Source organism: Parasteatoda tepidariorum, chromosome 8, assembly GCF_982258835.1.
Source record: "Parasteatoda tepidariorum strain Cologne lab strain chromosome 8, Ptep-v5.0, whole genome shotgun sequence".
Classification (NCBI taxonomy): Eukaryota; Metazoa; Arthropoda; class Arachnida; order Araneae; family Theridiidae; genus Parasteatoda; species Parasteatoda tepidariorum.
The window spans coordinates 76,800,299-76,807,618 of record NC_141762.1 but is presented as its reverse complement, the minus strand read 5'-3'; the positions used below and the strand labels follow the sequence as shown (position 1 = coordinate 76,807,618).

Genomic DNA, 7,320 nt, shown 5'->3' with positions numbered 1-7,320 from the left:
TATAAAAAATATTTTAAAAATTTCAAAATATATAAAAAAAAATTTTAAAATTTAAAAATTTCAAAACATATAAAATAAAAAAACATAATTAATGTCGATTGCACTGATCAGAAATGCTTTCTTTATTGCGTAGCAGCTTGTCTGTATCCCAGCAGAACGCACACAGACAAAACTTGAAAATATAAAAGATATTTTAAAAATTTCAAAATATATAAAAAAAAAAAAATTAAAATTTTAAAATTTCATAATTATAAAATAAAAAAACATCATTAATGTTGATTGCACTGATTGAAGTATAAAATATATTTTAAAAATTTCAAAATATATAAAATAAAAAATTTTAAAATTTTAAAATACATAAAATAAAAAAACATTATTAATGTCGATTGCACTGATCAGAAATGCTTTCTTTATTGCGTAGCTGCTTTTCTGTATCCCAGCTGAATGCACACAAACAAAACTTGGAAATATAAAAGATATTTTAAAAATTTCAAACTCACGGGCATAAAATTTCCTATGTCTTTAAATCAAATTAGAAAATTTGAAAAGTTGAATAAATTGAAACTTAACGTATACGGACATGAAGAGGATGAAAGTTTTCCAGTTCGCGTTAGTGAGGATAGAAGCCACCGCATAGAAATAGATGTGCTTTTGTGTAAGGGTCATTAATTTTTATTAAAAATTTTCCTCGTTTCTGTCACGCAAAAATCCGGACTACATTATTACTGCAGAAAATGTCTTTGCAGTTTTGCTAGACCTGAAACCTTTAATTTTACACAAAAAACTATGTGAACATAATAAAACTCAAAGGGTAACGATGTCAAAAGCACTAACTACTCTTAAATTTACTAACTTATTGAAAATGGTTAGGCATTCTTATGTTGTATTTGCAGATTTCAAATCTCTTACAAAAAAAAAAAAAAAAAAAAAAATGCCCGCTTTACCAGCTCCATCTACGAGTTATTCATCTCCCGTTGAATGACATGAACCGGTGAGCTATGCCATAATTTCGCTCGACATAGATAACAACATAATCTTCCATGAGTATTAATGTTATAGAAACATTCTTAAGTACTCTAAAAGAACTGTCTACAAAATTACTAAAGAAAATGTTAAACATATCAGAGATGGTGGAAGATCCTGATATACATATTGATCCAAATGTATGCCATATATGTAAACTTGCTTTTAAACCAGGGGACATTAAAGTGAGAGACCATTCGCTTTTCAATGTAGGTTATATCAGGGGACTGGCACATCAGGCTTGCAATCTGAATTATCGTTTGACTTATTTTGTACCCGTCATCATACTTAATTCGAAAAACTAATGCAACCATTTAATCTTAAAAAATATACCGGCCAATTATGCTATTGAAATAAAAATAATCCCCCTGAATACGGAAAAGTTCATGACATTTTCTCTAGATGATATAAATTCTTAGACTCGTATCAGTTTTTAATGCCTCTTTAGAATAACTTGAAATCATCGGGTCACGAGTTTAAAATATTTTCCCAGATTTTTCAAAATTCGAAACATTGCGATATGCTTTTAAGAAAAGGAATTTTTCCCTATAGTTATTCAGACAGCTTGGAAAAACTTTCGGAAGCACAATTTCCACCAAAACATGCTTTTTTTTTTTAAACATTTTAACTAATACGGCAGTTACTGATACAGAATATTCTCACACAGTAGAAGTTTACAAAAAATTTAGATGTAAACATTTAGGTCACTATTTGGAACTCTACCAAAATTCTGACACCTTACTTTTGGCAGAAGCATTTTCAGCATTCAGAAAAATGTCTTTAGATAATTATGAGTCAGATACAGTGCATTTCCTAACTTCTGCTCAGTTAACGTGGAATGCCGGGTTGAAATTCACGAAAGTGGAATTGGAATTATTAACCAACGTTAATGATTTTGGATAGAAAGTGGGATGCGTGGAGGAATAAGTTATTTAGATACCAGATATGCTTTTGTCAATAATCCATGCATTTTTAAAACTTATAACCCTCACAAATCCCATAATTATTTAGCCGCTTTTGACGCCAATAACTTGTATGGAAAAATTCAATGCATAAAGTTACCTACAGGAACATTTGCATGGCTAACATCCGAGGAAATATCAAATTTTAATGTTTTTAATTATGACGAAAATTAGGTTTTGTACTAAAAGTTGATATGTTTTGCCCTTCATCTCTCCATGATAAGTTTAATGATTTACCATTGACAGTAGAGCACATTCCGATAACATATGACATGTTTTCTAATTATTTAAAAAAACTCTGTGATAAATTTAACTTGAAGCATACACAACCATCTAAAAAAGTTAACTCCCACTTTCTATCCGAAATTAAATTATATTACACATTGTTTGAACCTAAAATTTTATATAGAACAGGGACTGATAGTTACAAAAATACGCAGAATTCTTTTATTTTCACAATCAAAATGGCTTGAACCCTGCATAAAATTTAATAATACGAAACGCTTAGAGTCAACGAATTATTTTTTTACAAATGTTCGATAAATTAATGAACAATGCTTCTTGTGGAGGACGTATGTTAAACCAGCGTAAAAAGTTGAATGTTCCAGGATCCTTAAGTCCGTGTGATTGTCGCAAAAAATTGTCAAGTGTTTTATTGGAATATTTCGAATCAATAAATGAGAATTTAACTCTCCTTAAAATGAAAAGATCCAACCTTTTTTTAAATAAACCTATTTACGCTGAATTTTGTATACTTGAGTTTTCTAAACTACACGCGTTTGAAATGTACTATTCAAACTTTAAAAAAATATTAAAAGTCTAACGTTGATCTTCTGTATATGGATACGGATTCTTTGTGCATTAATATTTTAACAGGCGATGTATACCAAGATTTTAAAAACAAAATTTAGACATACACTGGTGGACAAAATTAAGAGATGAAAAGCACTTTCGCACATTCATTCGCACGTGCAAGATACCCGCACATTTCTCCTTGTGTTTGACAATGGTTCCGTGAATGCCCAGAAGTACAAGCAGAAGGTCCTAGAGCCCTATGTGCGTCTTTTCGGGGGAGCTGTTGACCCTGAGTTCATTTTTATGGATGACAATGCGCGGTCACATAGGGCTCTCATGGTTGATGAGTATATGGAAAGCGAGGATATTCAACGAATTGATTGGCCAGCCAAATCCCCTGACCTGAATCCTATTGAACATGCTTAGGAGAGCTATTGCGATGCGCCAACCTCCCCCCAGAACTATTCTGGAGTTAAAAATTGCTCTGGTGGAAGAATGGGAGGTTCTTCCACAAGTCCTCCATTATTCCCTTATTAACAGCATGCATACTCGTTGTGCATGCTGTCTGTCAGGGGTGACCATACACCATACTAGAGGCAGCACACACTGTACAAGCCTCACTTTTATTGTCATCTTTTATCCTTAAGTTCAGACTACATTGGATTTATTGGCAATAGGTCTTGCCAGTGAATGGCACTTTCATTTTTGTTTTGCATACTTTATTATTATGGAATAATCTATATCCACACCAAATTTCATTTATTTATATTCAGTATTTTTTGAGATATTTGGAAAAATGTCTTCCATCTCTTAATTTTGTCCACCAGTGTATTTTAGATTTAAGTAACTTTGACGAAAATTATTTTTCACATGATTTGGACAACCGAGGTAAGCTTGGTTACCTTAATTGTGAAACTGTGACTCCTATCAAAGAATTTGTCGGATTAAAACCCAAAATGTATGCTTTTACATATGGGGAAAAATGAAGATGAGAGATAAGGGAATTAAGAAATCTAGCTTAAGAAACTACAATGTTGAGACATATAAAAAAATTTTGAATACTGAGAGTAGTAACAAACTGCAACATAGCATAATTTCTAAAAAACACAACTTGCTCACAGTTGTGCAAAATAAAGTCAGCCTTTCTTGCTACCATGATAAAAAATACGTTTTACCTGATGGTATACATTGTCTGGCTTATGGTCATTACAAAATAAGCGATGATGAATCATGATTTTATTTTGATTTACACAAAATTATGTGATTTCAATTTGATATTATTAAAATAATATTTTTTCTGAAATGTATTATTTATGCATATTTCTTTCCCTTTTTTATTTTGCTCAATTATCAGAATAAACATATATTGTAAAAAAAATATCTCTTAATATTTTTTCGAATGCATATGCTTATTTTTATCTGGAAAATGCTTAGTTTCAAATCAGCTAAAGTTTTCTGCTTCTTAACTTTTAAAAAATTATTAGTTTTAAAAGCATTCTTGAACTATTTAGATGTTTTTTTATCTCTTTCAAAAATGTAAAGTTTTATTAAAACTTTTGATGTATACACGTTTTATTAATTTTTATCTCTTTCGATTTTTATATTGCAAAATTTTACCAATTTTATTGTGCTTGAGCTTTTGTGGATGTGTACACGCTTTTATGGACATTTTATGTTACACTTTCACCTGTGTTTTTGGCGATTTGCATTTGTATTGCAGTGTCATGCATTTGTGTGTGTTTTTTTACCTTATAGTAATTGTGATTGAAAAAAATACATAGGGAAACAATAAAGCAAACACCCCATTTTCCTGGCGTTTTTTATTTTATGCGCATTTTATTCATAAAATGTAGGGTAAACTAACCAGTGAAGGAACACTTAAGCTTCGCTTGCCTTTTAAAAAATCATATTAATTTCAAAATTCATAATTTTAGTTAAATGACAGTGTCAGCATATTTGCTGCTAATTGCAAATTATGTAAAATTTTTTTAGAGAACTTACATAATATTGTTTTAAATTTTTGTGGGTTCAAATAGCAAGTAGTAAGAAGACCAAGTGAAGGAACAGCTCTTACCAGTGAAGGAATAAAAAATTTTGGTTATTTTTTAATGCTCTTTATGAATTTATATGCCACACAAATATCTAAAAACAAGCCTATTCTTGAAATTATAACATACAAATACTTGGAAAATGTTAACTTTTTTTTGTAATCATGAATTGAAAAGTAAAGTGTCAACATATTAACACATACTGTTCATTCACTGAGAAATCTATGCCCAGTAAAGGAACATTATGCCTGTTCCTTCACTGGTCAGAAGTTGTTTTTGGTATTTTTAACATGCTTTTGATGCAAAACATCAGTAAAGGTACAAGAAAATTAAAGTTTTTCTTTAATTTTCATTAACTTAGAAAAAACTCAGTAAAGAAACACTTGTTCCTTCACTGGTTTTTCATCGTTTGGTGATCCAGTGAATAAACACCCCCTAATCTCAGTACTTTATTATGCTATGATGCTTAAAAAAAATAAAACGTAACTTCAATAACAATATTTTGAATTCCTATTTTCACAGTGAGAAAAGTAAAACTATTGCATGCAATTAATTTCACTTGAAACATATAAATACAAACACTCACCTTATAATTTTTTCAAAGAAACAAGGTGTTACGGAGATAAAAACAAATTTAAAAATTTTTCCAGAGAAGTCTATGTGATCAGGTAATCCAAAACATTACCAGATGACTTCTTATTGTTTGGCAGTAAGCTATTGTTACCAATCAATCTAAAGAAAAACTTTCAAATTCTTATTTTTAATCAATATGTATGAAATGTTCCTTCACTGGTTGGTCTCCCCTATATGCCACAGGAAGTTCGGGTTGTTTTAATCATCATGAATATCCATCATATAATCATCATGAATCATCATGAATATAAATCATCATGAATATCCATCAACCGTGAAGTTAAGGATCCAATTTTTCAGCAAAAGGTAAGTAGTAGTATGAGATGAGGGACAATTTACTAAAATCCAGCGTTATTATTCAATATGAGACATACCCGCCTTGTTACCTTTCACAAGGCCCTTTAATGGTATGTTTTGAATAATATGAATGTTGTTGTCCTAATACTGTCATGTCACACAGGATTTGGATGAACCTAGTGGTGATTGAGAACTAAAGGAGAAAAAGCAGAAGGAGGTAAACAAAAATTTTTTATTTATAATTTTAAAGTAATTGTTGCAGGGAAAATTGCTATCAAGCATTCGCTTTCAAAGTCGGAAGGAAAACCCAGCAATAAAAACTCCCAACAGATAGATTTGAAACATTATTTAAATTTTAGAACAAATGTTTGCTAAATATATTAGAACAGCTCTGTTTTTTTTCTTGTCGTATGCCTGTTTTTAGGCAGTGGGGGTGCAATTGTTCCTGTTTTTCAGTGGCGCCGTCTACCAAGCCAGTCACACAACCACAACCCGTTAATAGGGCGGGTCACATTCACACACAAAGGAGAAAGGACATAGAACACACAAAGAGAGAAAGAAACATCCATGCCTTGCCCGGAATTCGAACCCAAGACTTTTCTGATGCAAGGGCAGTTCCCTGCCCCCTACACAGGCCGGTCGGCAACAACTCTGTTAAAAATGATATTTACGACTCCTTCCGACAATTCAATATTTTCCAACACTTCACAACTGGAAACTTTATCGACATATTTAGTTATAAACTGTCCAGTCAACTCTTGATTTTTGAAAACTTCATTCCAGTCTATAACATCTTCTGGACTTGTGATGATATTACTCCGTTAATTTTTGATACTTCGCAATGAGAGACATGACCAAAATGTCAGCATGATTTACAATAAATCCATTGCTTAATTTTTGGTACTGGGAAATTTTTTTAACAACCCAATTTGTCATTAAATTCAAGGAGGAAACGGACAGGTAGTATTTGATGTTGACTTATCAAACTCCAATTAATTCGTTCGGAATTTAGTCTCAAAAAGGTATCACTTAATGTTTGAAATTCAGTATATACAAAGATAAAATATTTATTTTATAAATTCTGATAAAGGGTAAGGATAGAAATGCCAGCTGTGATAAACGAAGCGTGAGAAACAATTGTGAAAAAAAATATGAGCTCATTTTAGTGCATGATAAATAATATTCTAATGATTTAATTGATAAAGCATATTATGAGATAGTAAAGATTTTCCTCTCGATAATATTAACGCAACATTATATAAATAAAAAAACTGTTGCACACCAAAGCGAGCACACATACACACATGGAGAGACAGCACACTCTTTCCAGCGCGCACTCCGACACGCGCGCTCTCTCCCTGTGAGAGATCTCTGATAGTTCAACGAAGCGCTTAGTCTCAAAATTTGCTTAAAACAGTGCTGATTGCATCGCTTTATACAGAGCAAAACTTCATTTAATTTCAATTTTACTATGTAAATCAGAGCATTGACTTCTTTATTCAGTGCAAATACGCATAGAAATATGCATATTGGGTCCGCAATATGTTGCGTATGCAATATGC

General features: G+C 31.4%; 1 protein-coding gene across 1 annotated transcript in view; it reads left to right on the top strand.

The window, feature by feature from the left end:
• LOC147806322 (uncharacterized) overlaps positions 1–4,588 on the top strand; it is a 13,576-nt gene extending 8,988 nt beyond the window's left edge. The window contains exon 2 of the mRNA XM_087169178.1: positions 1–4,588. This exon is cut by the window's left edge and continues 1,200 nt beyond it. The gene's annotated coding sequence lies outside the window, so the exon portion shown is untranslated.
• The last annotated feature ends 2,732 nt before the right edge of the window (positions 4,589–7,320 follow it).